The 26,327-nt window shown below is 47.8% G+C and overlaps 1 protein-coding gene across 1 annotated transcript in view; it reads left to right on the forward strand.

Annotated features, from left to right (window-relative positions):
* rnf150a (ring finger protein 150a) overlaps positions 1-26,327 on the forward strand; it is a 238,474-nt gene that overhangs the window by 175,463 nt on the left and 36,684 nt on the right. The window lies entirely within an intron of this gene.

Below are 26,327 nucleotides of genomic sequence, written 5' to 3' on the forward strand. Positions count from 1 at the left end.
AACTTGAGAAATCTTTTGCATATTTCGTTCTGATATTTTACAGGTTTACATGGGGTCCAAGCCAATCAGTACTTCAGGCATTTCGGATACACTATATTAGCTAATGTGACTCTTCCTCATTCAACAACTACAATTTGCATTTACACAGCACTTTTAACGTTTAATGAAAATTGATTCCGAGCAAGGAAGGAAGAGATTAGGATAGTTACTGAAGGCTAGATCAAAGAGATGGGTTTTCTGGAGGTTTTTTATAAGTGGAAACAGAGGTGCAGAGATGGATTTAGGGAACGATTTCCAAAGACAGGACTGAGGTGACTGAAAGCTCTGCCGCTCATGGTGGGTCAAAAGGAGGGGCATGCACAGCAGACCAGAGCTAGAGCAGCAGTCCTTTCAGAAAGGATTATAGGGCTGGAGAAGATTACAAAGAAAGGGTGGGGCAAAGCAGTGGTTAGATTTATAGAGGAGGACAAGGATTTTGAATTGAATGCATTAAGGGTGGGGAGCCAGTATAGGCTGGTGAGGAAGGGGTACAGGATACATGCAGCAGAGTTTTGGACAATTTTGAGTTTGTACAGGACAGGATATGTGCAGCAGATCTTTGGACAAGTTGGAGTTTATGGAGGATGACAGTCCACTAGGGAGAGGGTTAGAGTAGTAGAGTCAGCAAAGGCATGGAGAACGGTTTCAGTGGCAATGGGGTTGAGGTAGGACAGAGGCAGGCAATATTGGGGAGGTAGAAGTAGGTGTCCTTGGTGATATGATGTGGGGTTCATCCAATCTGCACATACAATGAATGAAGAAAATCACCTTGTGGCATTGTCCTTTAAAGAAATGTACATCCTTGCCTAGCCATTTGGATCAGGTGATCTTCTCCCACTGTGTTAAGTGCAAGGTCTTATTTCAACTCCCACCCTTATTTCTATTTTGGCAGTTATACACAAGAAAAATTTATTTTCTACTTTGTCTTTCTCCATTATGAAATGAGGTGTTTTTCTAATATTCAATTATTTTAGTAGTCCTGTAAAACCTGTAAAAATTACAGTTTTGAGTTTCCAACAAAATTTTGGTTTCACAACCATTGAAGTTAAATTTCTTTCAAGGAATGAGAAATAACAGCAGTCACTGCATCTCAAAGTGGTTCTTCGTATGTGAAGCACTTTGTGACATTTCTGAGTGATGTAATAAGGCGACAACAACTTGCATCTTACAGTACCTTTAATCAAAGAAACACCCCAAGATGCCTCACAGAGGCATGAAGGAAAAGGATGCTGAGCCAAAGGAGGAGAGCGTAGATGGGGTGATCAAAAGCTTGATCAAAGAGCTGGGTTTTAAGGAGAGCCTTAAGAAGAGGGAGCTGAAAAGTCATTGGAGTTTATGTATAGAATTTCAAAGAGTAGAACCTAGATGGCTGGAGGCATGGCTGCCAATAGTGGGGCAAAGGGGGGAGGGTACACAAGGTGGAGTCAGAGGAACGGAAAGTTGGGTGAGATTTATACGGCTGAAGGCAAGAAAGAAAAAAAGGACTTGCATTTATATAGCGCCTTTCACAACCACCGGACATCTCAAAGCGCTTTACAGCCAATGAAGTACTTTTGAAGTGGAGTCACTGTTGTAATGTGGGAAACGCGGCAGCCAAGTTGCGCACAGCAAGCTCCCACAAACAGCAATGTGATAATAACCAGATAATCTGTTTTTGTTATGTTGGTTGAGGGATAAATATTAGCCAGGACTCCCCTGCTCTTCTTTGAAATAGTGCCATGGGACCTTTTACGTCCACCTGAGATAGCAGACAGGGCCTCGGTTTAACATCTCATCCAAAAGACAGCACCTCCAACAGTGCAGCACTCCCTCAGCACTGCATTGGAGTGTCAGCCTAGCTTTATGTGCTTAAGTCCCTGGACTGGGACTATGAACCCACAACCTTCTGACTCCGAGGCAAGTGTACTACCAACTGAGCCACGGCTGACACAAGGAGGTTAGAAACATGGAGGGGTAAGACCATGGAGAACTTGAACATAATGTTAAAGATTTTAAATTTGGGAGTTTAGGAGCCAGTGTAAGTCAGGGAATGAAACGGGCGCAAAATATCCAATATGCCAGGCAACGCACACATTCTGAGCCGGATGTGTGCCGACCGCCATATTGGTATAAGGCATCAAAAGAGATGCCCAGGGCCCGTGCTTGAAATAGGCATTAGGGCTCTTTGTTTATGCCTGTTTGATGCCCTCTTTATCAAAGCCTGAACACAATCAGCCCGAAATACAAATTGTCTTCACTGGTGAGATGCCTGGGGACATCCAGTAGGCGTCTCAGCTCGCTGGTCTGATATAAATGAGGTCCAATATTGTGTGGGCCTCAGGTCTACTCATTATGGCGCAGAGATCATTCCCTGCAGCGTAAACCAATTTCTAGGCCAGAGTTCTTATTTTGTGACAAATAAGGTTGGTGAGCTGCAGGCCCAAGTTGCCACATGGAGTTATATTACAGGGGGAATAATGTAGACCTGGCTCAAACAAGGGCAAAAATAGGAACTTAACATACCTGGTTACAAAGTATTCAGGGGCAATAGGAAAGGAAAAAAAGGTGGAAACAAGGTGGCAGTAATGATCAAAGATACTGTTACAGTCCTGAAAAGGGGTGATGTGCTTGAGGGTTCAAAGACAGAATCTATTTGGTTAGAGTTAAGGAGCAGGAGAGGAGCTGTTATGCTGCTGGGTGTATCCTGTAGACCACGTAATAGTGAGAAGTAGATGGAGGAGCAAATCTGCAAGCAAATTTCAGAAAGATGTAAAGACAATAGAGTAGTGACAATGGGGGATTCAAGTATCCTAATATAGACTGGAGAAAAATCAATGTTAAGGTCAAGGTAGGTGAGGAATTCCTGAAATGTGTACAGGAGAATTTCCTTATCAGCATGTTTTCAGCCCAACGAGGAATGAAGCAGTGCTGAATCTAGTTCTGGGGAATCAAGCAGAGCATGTTTCAGTGTTTTGGGAAACAATATCATTAGCTTTAGAATAATTATGGGAAAGTCATGGAACAATCAAAGGTGAAGATACTCAACTGAAAGGGGACTAATTTCAGTGAGTTGTAAGGGATCTGGCCCAGTTGTATCGGAAACAGATTGGCAGCTAAAACAGCATATGAGCAATGAGAGACCTTCAAGGAGGAAGGTCTTCCTATGAGGGGAAAGGAAGGGCATCCAAAACTAGAGCTCCCTGGCTGACTAAAGAAATTGAGATTGAAATAAAAATGAAACAGAAAAAGGAGGCTTACGATAAATAATACAGTAGAGAATCAAGCAGAATACAGAAAATGCAGAGGAAACTTAAAAAGGAAATGAGAGGGACAAAGAGAGTGTATGAGAAATGATTAGCAGGTAAAATAAAAGGGAACAATAAAGTCTTTTGTAAACATAAAAAAGGGTAAAAGAATAATCTGAAGAAGGGTTGGGCTGATTAGGGACCCAAAAGGATATTATCTTGTGGATGCAGAGGGCATGGTGAGGTACTAAATTAGTACTGTGAATGTATTTTCACAAAAGAGGATGATGCCAATATCATAGTAAAGGAGGAGGGGTCGAGAAATTGGATAGGATAAAAATGGATAAAGAGGAGCTACTTCAAAGGTTGGCAGCGCTCAAAGTAGAAAAGTCACCTGGTTATGATGGGATGCATCCTAGGTTGCTGAGGGAAGTAAGGGTGGAAATAGCAGGGGCTCTGGCCACAATCTTTCAATCCTCCTTGGATATGTCAGTGGTATCAGAGGACTGGAGGGTTTCAAATGTTCAAAAAAGGGGAGAGGGATAAATCCAGTAACTATAGGCTAGTCAACCTAACATTGGTGGTGGAAAAACTCTAGAGACCATTATCCGGGACAAAATTAATTGTCACTTGGAAGAAAATGGGTTAATAAATGACAGCCAACACGGATTTGTTAAAGGCAAATTGTGTCTGACAAACTTGATTGAGTTCTTCAGTGAAATAACAGAGAGGGTTGATGAAGGTAGTACAGTTGATGTTGTATATATGGACTTTGAAAAGATGTTTGACAAAGTGCCACGTAATAGACTTGTTAGCAATATTAAAGCCCATAAAGAGGCAGTGTCTGTGTGGATACGAAATTGGCTAAGAGACAGAAAGCAGAGGGTAGTGGTTTATCAGACTAGAGGGAAGTATACAGTGGTGTCCCCCAGGGGTTGGTATTAGGACCACAACTCTTTTTGATATATATTAATGACCTGGACTTAGGTATAGGAGGCATAATTTCAAAGTTTGCAGATGACACAAAACTTGGAAATGTAGTAAATAAACAGTGAGGAGGATAGTGAAATAGGCAGACAAATGGCAGATGAAATTTAATGCAGAGAAGTGTGAAGTGATGCATTTTGGAAGGAAGAATGAGGACAGGCAATGTAAACTAAATGGTACAATTTTAAAGGGGGTGCAGGATCAGGGAGAACTGAGGGTTCAAATACACAAATCTTTGAAGGTTGCAGGACAAGTTGATAAGGCTGTTAAAAAGGCATATAGGATCCTAGGCTTTATAAACAGAGGCATAGAGCAGGAAAGCTAAGAAGTGTTGTTAAACCTTTATAAATCACTGGTCAGGCCTCAGTTGGAGTGTTGTGTCCAATTCTGGGTACCACACGTTTGGAAGGATGTCAAGGCTTTGGAGAGGCGCAGATGAGATTTACAAGAATGGTACCAAGGATGAGGAACTTGCGTGGAGAGACTAGATAAACTGGGATTGTTCTCCTTAGAGTAGAGAAGGTTAAGGGGAGATTTAATAGAGGTGTTCAAAATTATGAAGGGTTTTGATAGGGTAGATAGGGAGAAATTGTTTCCACTGGCAGGAGGATCGATAACCAGAGAACACAGATTTACGATAATTGGCAAAGAACCGGCGAAGGGGATGAGGAGATTTTTTTTAATGCAGCAAGTTGTTACGATTTGGAATGCACTGACTGAAAGGGTGATAGAAGCAGATTCAATAATAACTTTCAAATGGGAATTGGATATATACTTAAAAAGAAACAATTTGCAGAGTTATGGGAAAAGAGCAGGGGAGTGGGACTAATTGGATAGCTCTTTCAAAGAGCTGGCAGAGACACAATGTGCTGAATGAGCCTAAGTTGTGCCATGTATGCAGGAATGTATGCACTAAAAATCAATGTTCTAACGTTCAAAGAAAGCCTGATGCTTATGACCTATGAGAAGTCTTGTACCCACAAGAAAACATACCATACTATCTTGAAAGGCTTTAAATGTTGAGAGTTTCTATGTCAACTTTGTGTTGGACATCAAGTGAGCTGCTGCATTTCTGGATCATGTTGACTAATCTGCCTTGAACTCAGATTATTGACCAGGCAGCAGGTTGTTGTGATTGAGATGTTGTAACAGAATCTTATAGACTATGGTTTCCAAGAGCTTTTCCATTTGTGTCTATCTTTGATTTCTCATCTCCTTTTGCTTTTCGTGTTCACTGGAATTGAATCAAGATGTATGAATCACCATCCTCAAGTTAAAGTTTTCCTGTCTGACCAAATATCAGAATGAATTGCTGAACCGAACAGACCTGCAATTTCTAACATGTTAAGGTGTCTGAGCCATCCTTCCTGGGACATCTCAAATGTTTCCTTTTCTGGCAAGGGCAAATAATTTGAGTTATCCTGTGAGCATATGAGATTACTTCTGGAATCCTGAATGATATTAAACCGGAGATATATTTTCAGCTGCATAGCTTTACTTCATTTACATGTTACTAGACAAACAATGGACACATATACACAGGCCTGCGCATCCTCAATTGGCTCCTTCAAAAAGCAGGAAATTCTGCTATTTCATTGATGTAGCCATTACTGATTTAATCAGCAACCATTGTTTAAACTCCATCTTAACATGACTAATAAATCCATACATGTTGCTAAATGTCAGTGGGAAGATTAATGCTTAACCTTGGAATACAATTGTCGTTTCAGCAAATATTGTGTCTAATAACTCTGCCTTTTGCAGAAGTATGGTACATTTCTCCAGCCTTCTCCAGTGGGGGTAATAGTGAGGTTGAGTTTGATGTTAGATACTCATTTGACTATGTTCCACTAGACCTGAAAATTGTGAAGTTCAGAGATCGCTCATAATTGTTCCTTTGATGAGCTGGTGCTAGAATTTTTCATATTTGGACTTGGTATGGAGATACGGTTCTGATGTGTTTTGACTTCACCATAAACTGAGGCATTATGCACAATATTCATTAAACTAGAAATTTGAGCCGGTGTTTCAGCTGCTTGAATGTGATACAGCTCTACAGTATCAAATAAAAACAGAAAATGCTGGAAATACTCAGCAGGTCAGTCAGCATTTGTGGAGAGAGAAACAGAGTTAACGTTTCAGGTCAATGACTTTTTGTCAGAACTGGGAAAAGTTAGACATGTAACAGATTTTGGCCAAGTGCAGCAGCAGGGAAAGGGGGGAGGGAGGGAAGGAAAGAACAAAAATAAATGTTTGTGATAGGGTGGAAGGCAGGAGTGATTAAATGACAAAAGGTATGATTGTACAAAGCAAAAGGAGATGGTAATGGGACAAGTAAAGATCAAAAGGTGAGTCTAGAAGAGGTGTAAATGGGAATGGCAGAATCATCAACAGCTGCCATCTGAAAAACTAGGGGCAGAGGTTATGGTCTGAAATTGTTGAACTCGATGTTGAGTCCAGAAGGCTGTAAAGTGGCTAATCGAAAGATGAGGTGCTGTTCCTCGAGCTTACGTTGAACTTCATTGGAACAGTGTAAGAGGCCGAGGACAGAGAGGTCAGAGTGGGATTGGAGCGGAGAATTAAAGTGACAGGCAACCAGAAGCTCAGGGTCACGCTTATGGACTGAATGGAGGTGTTCCGCAAAGCGGTCGTCCAATCTGCGTTTGGTCTCCCCAATGTAGAGGAGACCGCATCGTGAGCAGCGAATACAGTATACTGAATTGCAAGAAGTACAAGTAAATCGCTGTTTCACCTGTAAGGAGTGTTTGGGGCCCTGGACAGTGGGATGGGAGCAGGCAAAAGGGCAGGTGTTGCATCTCCTGTGCTTGCATGGGAAGGTGCCATGGGAAGGGGAGGGGGTGTTGGGGGTAATTGAGGAGTGGACCAGGGTGTCACGGAGGGAGCAGTCTCTTCGGAATGCTTAAAAGTGGAAGGGAGGGGAAGATGTGTTTGGTGGTGGGATCATGCTGGAGATGGCGGAGGATGATCCGTTTCCAGTTTCCTGGCCCCAGCCGTCTCCTTTTCATTATGGACGTCCAATCCCTCTACACCTCCATCCCCCACCAGGACGGCATGAGGGCGCTCCGCTTCTTCCTTGAACAGAGGCCCAACCAGTCCCCATCCACCACCACCCTCCTCTGCCTGGCTGAACTATTTCTCACATTGAACAACTTCTCCTTTGACTCCACTCACTTCCTCCAAATTAAAGGTGTTGCTATGGGAACCCGCATGGGCACTAGCTATGCATGCCTTTTCATGGGATATGTGGAACATTCTTTGTTCCAGTCCCATCAGGTCCCCTCCCTCATCTCTTTTTCCATACATTGATGACTGTATCGATGCCGTTTCCTGCTCTCACTCTGAACTAGAAAATTGAATTCACTTTGCTTCCAATTTTCACCCTTCCCTCATCTTCACATGGTCCATCTCTAACTTTTCCCTTTCTTTCCTCGACTTCTCTGTCTCCATTTCTGAGGATATGCTGTTGACAAACATTCACTATAAGCCCACTGACTCCCACAGTTACCTGGACGACATTCTCTAGAGTTTAGAAGAATGAGAGGTGATCTCATTGAAACATACACAATTCTTACAGGGCTTGATAGGGTAGATGCAGGGAGGATGTTTCCCCTGGCTGGGGAGTCTAGCACCAGGGGTCACAGTCTCAGAATAAGGGGTCAGCCATTTAGGACTGAGATGAGGAGAAATTTCTTCACTCAGAGGGTGGTGAATCTTTGGAATTTTCAACCCCAGAGGGCTGTGGAGGCTCAGTCGTTGAGTATATTCAAGACAGAGATCGATAGATTTTTGGATATTAAGGGAATCAAGGGATATGGGTGGGGATAGTGCAGGAAAGTGGAGATGAGGTGGAAGATCAGCCATGATCTTATTGAATGGAGGAGCAGGCTCGAGGGACTGAATGGCCTATTCCTGCTCCTATTTCTTATGTTTCTTATGACACTTCCTCCCATCCCACTTCCTGTTTGGTCTCTGTTCCATTCTCCCAGTTTCTCCGTTGCATCTGTTCTGACGATGCCACCTTCCATACTAGTGCTTCCAATATGTCTTCCTTTTTCCTCAACCGAGGATTCCCCTCTACCGTGGTTGACATGGCCCTCCAGCGTGATCCCACCGCCAAACACATCTTCCCCTACCCTCCCCTTTCAGCATTCCGAAGGGACCGCTCCCTCCGCGACACCCTGGTCCACGCTTCAATCACCCCCAACACCCCCTCCCCTTCCCACGGCACCTTCCTGTGCATGTGCAGGAGATGCAACACCTGCCCTTTTACCTCCTCTCTTCCCACTGTCCAGGGCCCCAAACACTCCTTCCAGGTGAAACAACAATTTACTTGTACTACTTGCAATTTAGTATACTGTATTCGCTGCTCACGATGCGGAGACCAAACACAGATTGGGCGACCGCTTTGCGGAACACCTCCGTTCAGTCTGTAAGCGTGACCCCAAGCTTCCGGTTGCCTGTCACTTTAATTCTCCGCTCCAATCCCACTCTGACCTCTCTGTCCTCGACCTCTTACACTGTTCCAATGAAATTCAACATAAGCTCGAGGAACAGCACCTCATATTTTGATTAGACACTTTACAGCCTTCTGGACTCAACATCTAGTTCAAAAATTTCAGATCATAACCTCTGCCCCTATTTTTTCAGATGGCAACTGTTGATGATTCTGCCATTCCCATTTACACCTCTTCTAGACTCACCTTTTGTTTCTTTACTTGTCCCATTACCATCTCCTTTTGCTTTGTGCAATCATACCTTTTGTCATTTAAACACTCCTGCCTTCCACCCCATCGCAGACCTTACCTTTTGTTCTTTCTTCCCCTCCCCCCTTTCCCTGCCCCTGCGCTTGCTTAAAATCTGTTACATCTCTAACTTTTTCCAGTTCTGATGAAAGTTGATCGACCTGAAACCTTAACTCAGAAATGCTTGGAAGAACTGCGATATATGGAATGGATTCCTTATAGAGGACCCCACAGTGCAACCTGAAGGATCATACCTTCCTCGCAAACAGCGGACAACCATCAACCGCCTCACAGCTGGTCATGGTAGATGCTGCCACCTTCTCCATAGATGGAAGATTAAAGCATCGCCATGATCCGACTGCGGAGCTCCTAATTCGACCTTGGAGCACATCATTGAGCACTGCCCTCGGAGGAAATTCGCAGGCAGCCTACAAGATATCCACGCAGTTACACCGGAAGCTTTGGCCTGGATATCCAACTTAGATATTGACATTTGATTTGCTTTGCTACTACCATACGAAAGAAAAAGAAGACTCTGTTTCTCTTTCCACAGATGCTGCCTGACCTGCTGAGTATTTCCAGCATTTTCTTTTTTTATTTCAGATTTCCAACATCTGCAGTATTTTGCTTTTGTTCTATAGTATCAAATATGATCTGCTAGTTCTGAGCCCAGGTAAAATCTGGTTTTTTTTGCAACATGTATAGGATGTCAATCTATAGCACTGGAATTGCCCAATAGGTTGAGATGAAAGTTAATATTTTAAACCATTTTAGCTTTAAACACAATTTTAAATGTATAACATATTGCTGAATTATGTGAATTTTTCTTAATCTGGGAATTCAATAATGGACTAGATTAGCACACTGTTGATTCACCTCTGGAACCTGGTTTTAAATCTGCCTGAGGCTGTTGGAATGAAAGATCTCTATGTTTACGATAAGGATCCTAAGTGAAATGAATTTGGAACAATCTCATTCCATCTAACAGTGGCCATGAGCCTATAGGGCAACAATTCATGATGTCTGTTGGTTTTGAGATTTGAGCTCTGTGTATTGTTGGGGCAGAGTAAAATGAGCTTCACTCTACAGCCAGTGTTATACCTGACTGAGGAACACCATCACCTCTAAGTTCCACTTCAAGTCGCAGACCTTCCTGACTTGCACATGCTTCCTTGTGCCTTCCTTGTATTATATCCTAGTACTCCCTAACTCTCACTCCCTGCCGCGTTTTCACTATCCCCTCTGACCTTCCCCTCTCTGACCCCGAACGATCAGTCCTTAGCAAAGGTCTGAGCTTCATCCCCTTACGCTCCCACCTCAATAAATTTCGAGCTCGGCACGATGCTGAGCTCTTTTTCCGCTGCCTTCATCTCCGTGCCCACTTCTTTGGTCAGGAGTCTTGCCCCCGCACAGCTGACCCTTTCTCCCACTTTCAGAATTCTCGTTCCACCTGGACCCCTACATCTGGCTTCTTACCCTCTCTAGATCTTTTCATTGCAAACTGCCGGCGTGACATCGGCCGTCTCCATTTCTCTGCTCCCCTCACTCACTCCAACCTACCTCCCTCTGAACTTGCAGCACTCCATTCTCTCAGATCCAACCCCGACATTGCCATTAAACCTGCTGACAAGGGTGGTGCTGTTGTTGTTTGGCAAACCGACCTCTGCCTAGCAGAAGCTGAACGCCAACTCTCCGACACCCCCTCCTACCTCCACCTGGACCATGACCCCACCACCGAACATCAAGCCACCGTTTCCAAGACTGTCACTGACCTCATCTCCCCTGGAGATCTTCCCCCCACAGCCGCCAACCTCATAGTTCCCCAGCCCCGCACAGCCCGCTTCTACCTCCTTCCCAAGATCCACAAACAGGATTGCTCTAGTAGACCCATCGTTTCAGCCTGTTCTTGCCCCACGGAACTTATCTTTTCCTATCTCGACTCTATTTTTTCTCCCCTGGTCCAGTCTCTTCCCACCTACATCCGACACTCTTCCGACGCCCTCCGCCATTTTAACAGTTTCCTGGCCCCAACCGCCTCCTTTTCACTATGGACGTATAATCCCTCTACACCTCCATCCCCCACCAGGATGGCCTGAGGGCACTCCGCTTCTTCCTTGCATAGAGGCCCAACCAGTCCCCATCCACCACCACCCTCCTCCGCCTGGCTGAACTTGTTCCACATTGAACAACTTTTCCTTTGACTCCACTCACTTCCTCCAAATCAAAGGTGTTGCTATGGGAACCTGCATGAGTCCTAGCTATGCCTGCCTTTTCGTGGGATATGTGGAACACTCTTTGTTCCAGTCCTACTCAAGTCCCCTCCCTCATCTCTTTTTCCAGTACATTGATGACGTTTCCAGCTCTCGCCCTGAACTAGATAATTTCATTCACTTTGCTTCCAATTTCCACCCTTCACTCACCTTCACATGGTCCATCTCCGACTCTTCCCTGCCCTTCCTCGACTTCTCCGTCTCCATCTCTGGGGATAGGTTATTGACAAACATTCACGACAAGCCCACTGACTCCCACAGCTACTTGGACTACACTTCCTCCCACCCCGCCTCCTGTAAGGACTCTATTCCATTCTCCCAGTTTCCCCGTCTCCGCCACATCCGCTCTGACGATGCCACCTTCCATACCAGTGCTTCTGACTTGTCTTCCTTTTCCCTCAACCGAGGATTCCCCTCTACAGTGGTTGACATGGCCCTTGACCATGTCCGTTCTATCTCCTGCACTTCTGCCCTCACCCCTGCCCCTCCCTCTTGGAACCACGACAGAGTTCCCCTTGTCCTCACCTTTCACCCCACCAGCCTCCACATTCAACGGATCATCCTCCGCCATCTCCAGCGTGATCCCACCACCAAACGCATCTTCCCCTCACCTCCCCTTTCAGCATTCCGTAGGGACCGCTCCCTCCGCGACACCCTTGTCCACTCCGCGATCACCCCAACACCCCTTCCCCTTCGCCCGGCACCTTCCTATGCAAGCGCAGGAGATGCAACACATGCCCTTATACCTCCCCGCTTCCCACTGTCCAGGGCCCCAAACACCCCTTCCGGGTGAAACAGCGATTTACTTGTACTTCTCGCAATTTAGTATACTGTATTCGCTGCTCACGATGTGGTCTCCTCTACATTGGGGAGACCAAACACAGATTGGTTGACTGCTTTGCGGAACACCTCCGTTCAGTCCGTAAAGGGGACCCCGAGCTTCCGGTCGCCTGTCAATTTAATTCACCACTTCACTCCCACTCAGACCTCACCGTCCTCGGCCTCTTGCATTGTTCCACGGAAGCTCAGCATAAGCTCGAGGAACAGCACCTCATCTTTCGATTAGGCACTTTACAGCCTTCCGGACTCAACATGGAGTTCAACAATTTCAGATCATAACCTCAGCCCCTATCATATATATATATACTAGCTGGGGAGCCCCGCATTGCGAGGGCAATTTTGGGGCGCTTGGTCTCCCTGCCCCTGTGTGTCCCCCCTCTCCCTGTCATGTCCTCTCCCTGTCCTATCCCTCCCTCCCCTCCCCTCCCCTCTCTCCCTCCCCTCCTCTCCCTCCCCTCCCCTCCTCTCCTTTCCTCCCCTCCCCTGTCTCCCTCCCTCCCTCCCCTCCCCCACACCTACCCTCCCTCGCCCACCCGCTCCCCCACTCCCCTCTGTCCCTCTCTCCGGCCCCTCCCCCTGCCTAGCGCCTGAGGTCCGGTGCGGTTGCGTCCCCCCCGCGATTTCCCGAGGCTCACCCCCCCCCCGCGATCTCCCGAGGCTGTGCTGGCGTCACGGGGGCCGTGCGCATGCGTGCCGGCGTCAAGGCGGCTGCGCAACTGTCGTGACGGGGTGGCGGGCCGTGCGCATGCGTGGTTTCAAGACCGCCGGCGTGCCCCGTTGCCGGGGGCCGTGCGAATGCGTGCCGTCGTCAAGGCGGCCGCGCAACTGGCGGCCTCTTTTTTTTTAACTCATCAGCTCTCCCCCCGCCCCCCCTGCGATTTCCCGAGGCTCTCCCCCCGCCCCCCCCCCCCCGGCGATTTCCCGAGGCTCTCCCCCCCCCCCCCCTATTAAATTGTTCATTTAATTCCCTGACACATCATTAAAATATTTACCTTAGTTCCCTAACACACAGAAAGTGTGGGGGGGAAAATTGTGAAAAATCAAGATGGCGGCCACTCACCTCGGTTTCAGAAGGATAAGGCCTGCCCACACACGCACCGATTGGTCGACCCGGTCAGGTCACCGAAGCGTAGGATTGGTCAATCGTCGAGTCACTCGACACTCAACTGTAGGATGGCACGCGCCCGTCCGATTGGTCGACCTCGACGTCACACGGTCGCTAATGAGATGCTAATGAGCGGAATGCTGAACGTTTTTCGGATACCGCGGGCGGGATTTTTGTCCGGCCGAAACGTAAATATGCCTATGACCGGTCCAGAATTGCAAGCTTTCTTTTGAGGCGACACGCGCGTCGGTACGCTCTATAACTTTCAAACGTATAGAGAACGGACAGACATCGGGACAGACAGACATCGGGACAGACAGAAGAGCTCTTTTATATATCTATATATATATATATATATTTTATCCACACTTTTTGTCTGTATCTTTTTTCCTTCTCCCCCACATGGCATAGAAACATAGAAGATAGGAGTAGGAGTAGGCCATTTGGCCCCTTGAGCCTGCTCCGCCATTCAGTGAGATCATGGCTGATCATCCAAACTCAGTACCCTGTCCCTGCCTTCTCCCCATATCCCTTGATCCCTTTAGCCTTAAGAAATATATCTAACTCCTTCTTGAATAGATTTAATGAATTGACCTCAACTGCCTTCTGTGGTAGAGAATTCCACAGGTTCACCACTCTCTGGGTGAAGAAATTCCTCCTCATCTCTGTCCTAAATGGCTTACCCCTTATCTTTAGACTGTGACCCCTGGTTCTGGACTCCCCCGCCATCGGGAACATCCTTCCTGCATCTAGCCTGTCTAGTCCTGTTAGAATTTTGTAAGTTTCAATGAGATCCCCTCTCATTCTTCTAAACTCCAGCGAGTATAGGCCCAATCGACCCAATCTCCCCTCATACGTCATTCCTGCCATCCCAGGTATCAGTCTGGTGAATCTTCGCTGCACTCCCTCCATGGCAAGAACATCCTTCCTCAGATAAGGCGACCAAAACTGCACACAATACTCAAGGTGTGGTCTCACCAAGGCCCTGTATAACTGCAGCAAGACATCCTTGTTCCTGTACTCGAATCCTCTCGCTACGAAGGCCAACATACCATTTGCCTTCTTAACCGCCTGCTGCACCTGCATGCTTACCTTCAGCGACTGGTGTACAAGAACACCCAGGTCTCTTTGCACTTCCCCTTCTCCCAATCTATTACCATTCAAATAATAATCTGCCTTCCTGTTTTTGCTACCAAAGTGGATAACCTCGCATTTATCCACATTATACTGCATCTGCCATACATCTGCCCAATCACCCAACCTATCCAAATCATACTGGAGTTTCTCGGCATCCTACTCAAAGCACACACGCCCACCCAGCTTTGTGTCGTCTGCAAACTTGGAGATATTACATCTAGTTCCCTCGTCTAGATCATTAATATATATTCTGAATAGCTGGGGTCCTAGCACCGATCCCTGCGGTACCCCACTAGTCACTGCCTGCCACTTGGAAAAAGAGCCGTTTATTCCAACTCTTTGCTTCCTGTCTACCAGCCAGTTCTCTATCCAAGTCAATACCTTGCCCCCAATCCCATGTGCTTTAACTTTACACGCTAATCTCTTTTATGCGGGACCTTATCGAAAGCCTTCTGAAAGTCCAAAAACACCACATCCACTGGTTCTCCTTTATCTATTCTACTAGTTACATCCTCAAAAAATTCCAGTAGATTAGTCAAGCACGATTTACCTTTTGTCAAGCACGATTTACCTTTTGTAAATCCATGTTGACTTTGTCCGATCCTGTCACTGTTTTCCAAGCGCTCTTTTATAATGGACTCTAGCATTTTCCCCACTACCGATGTCAGGCTTACCGGTCTATAATTCCCTGTTTTCTCTCTACAGGTAGACTATCCTTTATCCGAAAACCTCGGGACCAGCCGAGTTTCGGATAAAGGAGAATTTCGGATTTCGGAAGGTGGGTCGGCGGGGGTCCGCGGGGGGGTCGTGCGCACGACTTACGCTGACGCTCAGCGTAAGTCGGCGGGGGTCGGGGCCGGCGGGGTACGCGGGGGGGATCGGCGGTTGTCGGGGCCGGCGGGGTCCGCGGGGGGGTCGGCGGTTGTCGGGGCTGGCGGGGTCGGCGGTTGTCGGGGCCGGCGGGGTCCGCGGGGGGGATCGGCGGTTGTCGGGGCCGGCGGGATCCGCGGGGGGGGGTCGGCGGTTGTCGGGGCTGGCGGGGTCGGCGGGGTCCACGGGGGGGGTCGGCGGTTGTCGGGGCTGGCGGGGTCGGCGGTTGTTGGGGCCGGCGGGGTCCGCGGGGGGGGGGTCGGTGGTTGTCGGGGCTGGCGGGGTCGGCGGTTGTCGGGGTCCGCGGGGGGGGTCGGCGGTTGTCGGGGCCGGCGGGGTCCGCGGGGGGGGATCGGCGGTTGTCGGGGCCGGCGGGGTCCGCGGGGGGTCGTGCGCACGACTTACCCTTTATCCGAACTTCCGAAACCGGAACCCTCTAAAAACCGAAGGTTTTTTCGTTCGTACGCACGACTTACGCTGAACGAAAAAACCTTCGGTTTTTAGATGGTTTCGGTTTTCGGAAGTCCGGATAAAGGGTAGTCTACCTGTACCACCTTTTTTGAATAGGGTAACATTAGCTACCCTCCAATCCATAGAATCCAGAATCTATAGAATTTTGGAAGATGACCAGCAATGCATCTACTATTTCTAGGACCACTTCCTTAAGTACCCTAGGATGTAGATTATCAGGCCCTGGGGATTTATCAGCTTTCAATCCCGTCAATTTCCTTAACACCATTTCCCTACAAATACTGATTTCATTCAGTTCCTCCCTCTCATTAGACCCTATGTTCCCCGACATCTCTGGGAGGTTATTTGTGTCCTCCTTTGTGAAGACAGAACCAAAGTATGTATTTAATTGGTCTGCCATTTCTTTGTTCCCCATTATAAATTCCCCTGATTCTGACTGCAAGGGACCTACGCTTGACTTCACCAATCTTTTTCTCTTCACATATCTATAGAAGCTTTTACAGTCAGTTTTTATGTTCCCTGAAAGCTTACTCTCATACTCTATTTTCCCCCTCTTAATTAATCCCTTTGTCCTCCTTTGCTGCATCCTAAACTGCTCCCAATCCTCAGGTTTGCTCCTTTTTCTGGCCAATTTATATGTCTTCTCCTTGGATCTTATGCTATCCCTAATTTCCCTTGTTAGCCACGGTTGAGTCACCTTTTTTGTTTTATTTTTATGCCAAACAGGGATGAACAAATTCTGTAGTTCATCCATGCGATCTTTAAATGTTTGCCATTGCCTATCCACCGTCAGCCCTTTAAGTAACATTCCCCAATCCATCCTACCCAACTCGCGCCTCATACCATTGTAGTTTCCTTTATTTAAATTCAGAACCCTAGTCTCTGAGTCAAGTACTTCACTCTCCATCTTAATGAAGAATTCTATCATATTATGATCGCTCCGCCTCAAGGGGACTCGCACAACAAGATTGCTAATTAATCCTTTCTCATTACATAATACCCAGTCTAAGATGGCCTGATCTCTAGTTGGTTCCTCGACATATTGTTGGTCCAGGAAACCATCCCGTATACACTCCAGGAATTCCTCCTCCACAGTATTGTTACTAATTTGGTTAGCCCAACCTATATGTAGGTTAAAGTCACCCATGATAACTGCTGTGCCCTTATTGCACGCGTCTCTAATTTCCCATTTAATGCCATCCCCAACCTCTGCATTACTGTTTGGGGGTCTGTATACAACTCCCACTAACGTTTTCTGCCCCTTGGTATTTCTCAGCTCTACCCATAGAGATTCCACATCATCAGAGCTAATATCCTTCCTTACTATTATGTTAATCTCTTTAACCAGCAATGCTACCCCACCTCCTTTTCCTTTTTGCCCATCTTTCCTGAATATTGAATACCCCTGGATGTTGAGTTCCCAGCCTTGGTCACCCTGGAGCCATGTTTCCGTAATCCCAATCATATCATATCCATTTACTTCTATTTGCGCCACTAATTCATCCACCTTATTATGAATGCTCCTCGCATTAAGACACAAAGCCTTCAGGCTTGTTTTTTTAACACTCTTAGACCTGTTAGAACTATTATTTACTGTGGCTATGTTTGATTTAAACCCTTGACTTCTCTGCCTGCCACTTTTGCTTTTCTCCTTCCTGTCTTTTGCTTCTATCCTTGTTTCCCATTCCTCTGTCTCCCTGCACAGGTTCCCAACCCCCTGCCATTTTAGCTTAAACCCTCCCCAACAGCACTAGCAAACACTCCCCCTAGGACATCAGTCCCGGTCTTGCCCAGGTGCAAACCGTCCAGTTTGTACTGGTCCCACCTCCCCCAGAACCGGTTCCAATGTCCCAGGAATTTGAATCCCTCCCCCTTGCACCATTCCTCTAGCCACGTATTCATCTGAAATATCCTTCTATTTCTACTCTGACTAGCACGTGGTACTGGTAGCAATCCTGAGATTACTACCTTTGAGGTCCTATTTTTTAATTTACCTCCTAACTCCCTACATTCAGCTTTATATCGTTGGTAGTGTCCTCAACTCCATCCCACAGCATGCTACCCGCCGCCATCTCAGTACAACCCCAGCCCGGCATGAGGTTGAAAAGGCCACCCGACAACTGAAGAACAACAAGGCTTCAAGAGCAGATGGAATCCCCGCCAAGGCACTAAAGCATGGCGGAGAAGCACTACTGGCGCGAATTCATGAACTCATTTCTCTTATCTGGAAGGAGGAGAGCATGCCAGGGGATCTCAGAGACGCTGTAATTGTGACCTTCTTCAAGAAAGGTGACAAGTCCGATTGCAGTAATTACAGAGGCGTTTCCCTGCTATCTGCCACAGGGAAAGTCATACCAAGAATCCTCCTCAATCGCCTTCTCCCAGTGGCCGAAGAGCTCCTCCCAGAGTCGCAATGCGGATTCCGCCCACTGAGGGGCACAATGGGCATGATCTTCACCGCACATCAATTACAAGAGAAATGCAGGGAACAGCACCAACCACTGTACATGGCTTTCTTTGATGTCACAAAGGCCTTCGACACTGTCAACTGTGAGGGATTATGGAGTGTCCTCCTCAAATTCGGCTGCCCTCAAAATTTTGTCACTATCCTCCGCCTGCTTCACGACGACATGCAAGCCATGATCCTGACCAATGGTTCCACCACAGACCCAATTCACGTACGAACCGGGGTCAAGCAAGGCTGTGTCATTGCACCAACGCTCTTCTCGATCTTCCTTGCTGCAATGCTCCATCTCACCCTCGGTAAGCTTCCCACTGAAGTGGAGCTAATTTACAGAACAAACGGGAAACTGTTCAACCTCCGTTGCCTCCAGTCCAGATCCAAATTCGTCCCATCCTCTGTCGTCGAATTACAGTATGCAGACGATGCTTGCGTCTGCGCTCACTCAGACGTCGAACTCCAAACCATCGTCAACACCTTCACCGAAGCGTGTGACAGCATGGGCCTTACACTAAACATCCGTAAGACAAAGGTCCTCTACCAACCTGCCCCCACCACAGTGCTGCCCCCCGATTATCAAAATCTACGACAAGGCCTTCGACAACGTGGACCACTTTCCATACCTCGGGAGCCTACTGTCAACAAGGGCAGACGTCGACGACGAAGTCCAACACCGCCTTCAGTGTGCCAGTGCAGTCTTCGGTCACCTGAGGAAGAGAGTGTTTGAAGACCAGGACCTCAAACCTGGCACTAAGCTCATGGTCTACAGGGCAGCAGTGATACCCGCGCCCTGCTGTATGCCTCAGAGACATGGACCATGTACAGCAGGCACCTCAAAGCACTGGAGAGGTACCACCAACGCTGCCTTCGCAAGATCCTGCAAATCCATTGGCAGGATAGGCGCACCAACGTCGGTGTTCTTGCTCAGGCCAACATCCCCAGCTTCGAAGCTTTGACCACGCTCAATCAGCTCCGATGGATGGGTCACATTGTCCGCATGCCCGATACGAGACTCCCAAAACAAGTGTTCTACTCGGAGCTCCGGTACGGCAAGAGAGCCCCAGGTGGACAGAGGAAACGCTTCAAGGACACCCTCAAAGCCTCCTTGAAAAAGTGTAACATCCCCACCGACATCTGGGAATCCCTGGCCCAAGACCGCACAAAGTGGAGAAGAAGCATCCGGGAAGGCGCCAAACACCTCGAGTCCCTTCGCCGGGAGCAAGCGGAAGCCAAGCGCAGGTAGCGCAAGGAGCGCACGTCAACCCAAGCACCCCACCCACCCGTCCCTTCAACCACCGTCTGCCCCGCCTGTGATAGAGACTGTAGGTCCCGCATTGGACTAATCAGTCACCTGCGAACTCCTTTTTTTAATGTGGAAGCAAGTCATCCTCGGTTCTGAGGGACTGCCTAAGAAGAGAAGAAGACGACTACCTTTGAGGTCCTATTTTTTAATTTACCTCCTAACTCCCTATATTCAGCTTTTAGGACCTCATCCCGGTTTTTACCTATATCGTTGGTACCTATATGCACCACGACAACTGGCTGCTCACCCCGCCCCCTCCAGAATGCTCTTCAGCCGCTCCGAGACATCCTTGACCCTTGCACCAGGGAGGCAACATACCATCCTGGAGTCTCGTTTGCGGCCGCAGAAACGCCTATCTATTCCCCTTACAATAGAATCCCCCATTACTGTAGCTCTCCCACTCTTTTTCCTCCTGTCCTGTGCAGCAGAACCACCCACGGTGCCAGGAAGTTGGCTGCTGCTATCTTCCCCCGATAAGCCATCCCCCCCAACAATATCCAAAGCGGTATATCTGTTTGAGAGGGGGATGGCCACAGGGGACCCCTGCACTACCTGCCTGCACCTGCTACTCTGCCTGGCGGTCACCCATTCCCTTCCTGCCTGTGCAGCCTTTATCTGCGGTGTGACCAACTCCCTAAACGTGCTATCCACGACGTCCTCAGCATCGCGAATGCTCCAGTATGTATCCATTCGCAGCTCCAGCGCCGCAATGCGGTCTGCCAGTAGCTGCAGCTGGATACACTTCCCGCACACATGGTCGTCAGAGACACAGGAAGTGTCCCTGATTTCCCACATAGTGCAGGAGGAGCATACCATGGCACCGAGCTGTCCTGCCATGACTTACCCTTCATCAATTAATTTAAATTAACTTAAATCAAATCAATACCACCAATTACACTACAATTAAATGATATACTCAAGGGCCCTTGGTTACTAACACTAGAAACTATAACCACAAAAAAATTAAGACCATCTAAACTTTATAAACTATGAACCTTAACTGTCAAACTATAGAGTAGTATAAATACTCCCTGGCCGTACTCACCCAATCAGCTGCTTCCTTCTGCCCGCGTCACGTTTTGAATCATGACGTGGCTCTGGAACGCCGCCGCCGGTCTGTGATATTGGTAAGCCTGTGAAAGAAAGCCCACGAAAGTGAGTTTAAATACTCACTGGGTCTCCGGTCTCACTGCTCCCGACACCAGCCTGTGAAAGAAAGCCCACGAAAGTGAGTTTAAATACTCACTGGGTCTCCGGTCTCACTGCTCCCGACACCAGCCTGTGAAAGAAAGCGTGCAAAAGTGAGTTTAAATACTCACTGGGTCTCCAGTCTCACTGCTCCCGACACCAGCCTGTGAAAGAAAGCGTGCAAAAGTGAGTTTAAATACTCACTGGGTCTCCGCTGTCACCACTCCCGACACCAGCCTGTAAAAGAAAGCCCGCAAAAGTGAGTTTAAATACTCACTGGGTCTCCGGTCTCACTGCTCCCGACACCAGCCTGTCAAAGAAAGCCCGCGAAAGTGAGTTTAAATACTCACTGGGTCTCCGGTCTCACTGCTCCCGACACCAGCTGTCTTTCATTCTGCCAGCACAATTTACACTTCATCTAGTGCCATCCTTTGTTTCTTAACCTGTTCCATTACCATCTCCTTTTGCCTTGAATATCTCTTAATGTCTCTTAATCTCTCCCGCCTTCCATCCTATCACAGACCTTCCCTTTTGTACTTTCATCCAGTCCCCCTTTTCCCAGCCTCTTCACTTGCCTATAAATCTGTACCATTTCCTGCTTTTTTCCAGTTCTGACGAAAGGACATCGACCTGAAACGTTAACTCTGTTTCTCTCTTCACAGATGCTGCCTGACCTGCTGAGTTTCTCCAGCATTTTCTGTTTTTTATTTCAGATTTCCAGCATCTGCAGTATTTTCTTTTTGTAATACTATGCATATTTGTGCTTATTAATTACTAGAAAAATGGCATAATTTCAACTATTTCATTAGCTTTGAATTACATTTCCAGCTGCTTCTTGATTTCTTATTGCCTGTGAAAGTGTATTATCAGAAAAAGCAAAATAAATTTCTCCTTTTATATTGATAATAATCCCTTAACTACAAGATTATTGTCGTTCAATACTGTGAAGCATGGGGTTTGATCACTGGAAGTGAGAATGGGTCAAAGAGTTTCATTAAACTGAGCAATATTGACTTTCAAATTGTGTGATATGTAGATGAATTTTAGCATATGTTTGGATAGTTGTCACATTTCTGGTAAAATTGATTAGGATTATTTGGTATTATTTTAGTAGTATATGCTGCTCAAGTGTTTATTCAAGTACCTTATTCAAGTGTTCATTCGTCACGCTGCATCTTCCACACGTAGCCTAGCCTGATGTGTTCTAGGCAAACCCATAGGGGCAGCTTAAATAGTATGCACGTGAAAATGTCTAACATTGCAGATAGAAAGTACCATATGTAGTCTCCTACTCCCACGTCACATGATGTCCTGGGATTTGTGCAACTGCATTGATCAGAGTGTTGAGCAAAAACCAGCATCACACACTATAAATGACATGCTCTAACTGCCAAGAAGTCCTTTGTCCCTTCAGATATCAGCCTTGACTCAGTGGTAGCATTCGCACCCCTGACTCCTAAAGTTGTGGGTTCAAACTCCACTCAAGCAGTTTGAGCACAGTAATGTAAGCTGACTCTTCAGTGCAAGGAGTGCAGCACTGTCAGAGGTCCTGTCTTTTGTATGAGACACTAAATAGAGGCCTTCCTCAGGTGGACATTAAAAAATCCCATGGCACTATTCAAAGAAGAGTAGGGGAGTTCTCCTGATGTCCTGGACAACATTTATCTCTCAATTAACATCACTAAAATAGATTATCTGGTCATTTATTTCATTACTGTTTTTGTTTGACTTGCTGTGCGCAAATTGGCTGCTGCATATCCCTACATTATAATCGCGACTACACTTTAAAAGTTCTTAATTGGCAGTAAAGTGCTTTAGGACGTCCTGCGGTCATGAAAGGTGCTATTTAAATGCAAGTCCTATCTTCCTTCCTCCCTCCCTCCCCAACAACTAGTTACTAAAACAAGACCACCGAGAAAATATTGACACAGATTTTAAGTAAATTAAAGGTAAATGACATCTGATCCTTCTGAGGATGCAACTATTGGTCAGTAACATGTGTGTTCCCTCAGACAGCAATTGTGAATTTAGAAGTCTTTGGGCTAAAAATTCGGTGGCGCCCCGTTTGGGGCGCCAGTCTCGCCTGGGCGGCAGAAGTCCCGCCCCGGAAGGAGCTGCTTGCGCCAGCCCGATAGTCAGTTTCAGCGCCCCAAACGGAAGCGGGGCGCTGCTCAAGGCGCCCCGCATCCCTCTTGGGGCGCTGCAACTGAATATCGCAACGCAACATGCCGCAGCGCCACACGCTGCAGCACGGCGCGCTGCGGTACTGCAGGCCTTCCTCCCCTTCTTAAAGGGGAGGGACCTGCACCAGCGCGATCAGAGATCGCGAATGCCGGCAAAAGAGCCCGGCACCGAGGAGAAGTGCCAGGCTCTTGGGACACAGCCGGCACTGCCTGGGGTGGGGGGGGGCTCAGGAGGCCGGGGATGGCGGCACGAGGAGGTGCTGGCAGGCGGCCAGCAAAAAAAATAGCCGCCCCGCACCTCCCCTTTAATTAGCGCCACTACCGCCGCAGGTAGGCCCCCCTGAACCGGTCGCAATTTGCGACCGGCGCTACAGCGGGGGGGGGGGGCGCGACCAAATATCGCATTCGGGGCGGTAGCGGGGCGCTGCGCACACCGATGACGTCATCGGTGGCGGCGCAGCGCTACAGGCTAACGCCGCCATTAGCACCCCGCTAAATTTCACGGGAGGTGTGGCCAGTGGCGCTAAAACCACTAAGTGCCCTCTTTGGGCGCTAACTGGTGGCGCAGCCCACCGAATTTCTAGGCCTTTGTATCATCCAGGATAATACTGCTGAACCAATCCCAAAACCAGACAGGCATCTTTTCGACTATTCCACTGGGATAATGATAAGCCAAGTGCAAATATTCCCTTAAACTGCAAACACTTATTGTAAATTGTCTGTATTTGATTTGACATTCTCATCCTTGTTTTCAAATCCCTCCATGGCCTAGCCCTTCCCTATCTCTGTAATCTCCTCCAGTCCCACAACCCCCCCGAGATATCTGCTCTCCTCTAATTCTGGCCTCTTGAACATCCCTGATTTTAATCACTCAACCATTGGTGGTTGTGCCTTCAGCTGCCTAGGCCCTAAACTCTGGAATTCCCTCCCTAAACCCCTCTGCCTCTCTATCTGTCTTTCCTCCTTTAAGACACTCCTTAAAACCCACCTCTTTGATCAAGCTTTTGGCTATCTGCCCTAATTTCTCCTTATGTGGCTCGGTGTCAAATTTTGTTTTTTAATACTCCTGCGAAGCGCCTTGGGATGTTTTACTATGTTAAAGGTGCTATATAAATACAAGTTTCTGACAGGGTGGTCCTTCATACTCACCTGGACTTTTTAACCTGAGGTTTCTTCTCAGTTTAATTGGAATTGTGAAATTGTAGTCACATTGTTTATCCGTTACTCTATCTTGGCCTCACTTGCTGGTTCTTCCCGTCATCATGCACACTATGGTAAGCTGCCTCAAACAATGTTCAACGTTCTTGTTTAGGGCACAGATTAAGTCACTTCCATGCTTCTTGCAAGAGAAGCTGGTACACAACTGGAAGGAGACATCCAAAGCACGAAGAGATCCTGCCACTTTACAGACGCTGACCCTTATAGAAAAGGGTACCATCATCATCATCATTGGCAGAGAGAGGGCACGCAGCATTCGAGATGGTGAGGCTGGAGGCCAGGCACAGCAGCGTATTTGGGCCTCTTCCTTTCTTTTTCTCTTTCTGCTTAAGTCTCTAATATACACTTGCACAATCACACACTCAGCATAAGAAGCTGGTGGTGCGTTGTGCTGCCACTCATCTGCTGGTGCATACCTTTGCGATTATGTGTGGACTCTTGTCCCTCTTCCCTTTCTCTAGGTCAACCATATGACTTGGTCACTCCAGTCAAACATACTGAGGAGAAGAACCCTTCAGAAGAACCGTCACTCACTGTTACCCTTCCAAGCACCAGTACAGAAATTAGCACCCCGCGTAACTTAGCGAGTTAGAGGATGCCGGCACTGGGGGATTCATTGCGAATAAGGGAGCAAGAGCCGATGCGGGTGGCAAGGGCAGGTCAGGAAAGAGCTCCAAGGAGGGCCAACTCATGTCCTAGCTGTGCCGAAGATGGCACATGTATACTTTAGGGGCCCAGATTTTAAAAGATAGATGATTTCTGTGCATCAGTTGCTGCATGCATTGGATTGCTTGCCAGGGAGCTTCCAGAATATGTTGGTTAGTATGGTGACATCCATTACCGCTTGTGTAAGGTTATGGTGCATGGCACTGATAATTTGTAGTCAATCATGGAGCATGTGATCATCTCGATGGGTGCTGCATCTGAGCCCACTCCCCACCCCCCAGGAGTCTGGGAAACCAGTACAGGGTAATAGCATCTCTCAGGGATGCTTTTACTGGGGCCATGCAGGGTGCAGGGTCCAGGCTCAGCTATCTCTTCCGCTTTGGACAGAATGGATAGGGACTTCAATTGAATCATGAATGTCCTAGGCCAGAATTTTCACAGGAAAGAATGGGTGGGCTGGAGGCATGGGGAGGAAGTGAAAGTTGTAAAAATGTAAAACCCGACTCCAACCTGCCCACATTTACCTTTCATTCAGGCAGGATGGGGGGTGGGCTGCCAGCCTGCTGCCGGGGGGGCGGGTTGGCAATTTAATATTATAATAAGGCCTGAAGCCTCTACTTTAACCTGTTTTGCAGGTTTTACTGCAGGTGGCCAGGGTTCCCAGGGCTCAGGAATCCTGATAGCTGCAACGAGGCAGCCTCAGCCTCAGCCTCGGGGAGCTATCCTTGTGGGCTGGGTGGAGCAGGAGTGCTTCCTCCCCCCCCCCCAAGCTCCCCCACCATTAGCCTGCCACACCCCAGGGTCAGGGATCAGACCCTCCCTGGAGATTGGACTCCCCCCCCCCCCCCCCCCCCCCCCCCCCCGGGATCAATCTCACCCCCTGGGGTCGGGGATCGGACCCCTCCACAGCTTGGAATTCCACCCCCCCCCCCCCCCCCCCAAACCATCCTGGGGCCCAGCACCTACCTGGTCGTGTGGCCTCCTGGTCCTCGTTCCCCGCACAACTGGAAGCCAGCCTGTCAATCAGGCTGACTTCCAGGTGGGAAACCAGCCCTTTATGTCACACGCATGCTGTTCAGATAAAACTCCATAGTGTATCGGGAAGCCCGAACTCTCACAGATCAGTATGAATACTGAGCCGCAGCTCGGTTGCAGGGACAGTCCTGCAATGGGAATAGAGCACAATGCTATTTCTCTGGACCCTCGTGACCCCCTGAACCAATTCCTGCCCTGGTGCCAGAAAGCCAGCAGGATCAGGCTGCCCAATAGGTGTGAAGTTGCTGCAGTCTCAGGTCCAAGCTCCGATAGGGTGCTGTCCATAAGAATCTCGTGACCCCCTGCCTGAGCCACAGAAAACTCCTATGTTGCAGCTACTAGGCGAGCACCTTGTAGAAGCACTAGAGTAAGTAATGTTACTTGACATTGTGTCGGTCTTTGGATTTATGCTGTTTATTTGAGGGTGGAAGGGCTGAGAGATATTGGACATGATTGTTAAGACAGGGGAGCAATGATTGTTGAGCTGCTGTGTTTTTCAGTGAGCTGCTGCCATAAAAGCTTTGGCAACTGTTGTATCCTTCCCGCTTCTTCACTATCCTGTATTCC

The sequence above is a fragment of the Somniosus microcephalus genome, chromosome 2 (genome assembly GCF_052327205.1).
Source record: "Somniosus microcephalus isolate GS21.2 chromosome 2, FLI_Smic_1.0, whole genome shotgun sequence".
NCBI classification, from domain to species: Eukaryota; Metazoa; Chordata; class Chondrichthyes; order Squaliformes; family Somniosidae; genus Somniosus; species Somniosus microcephalus.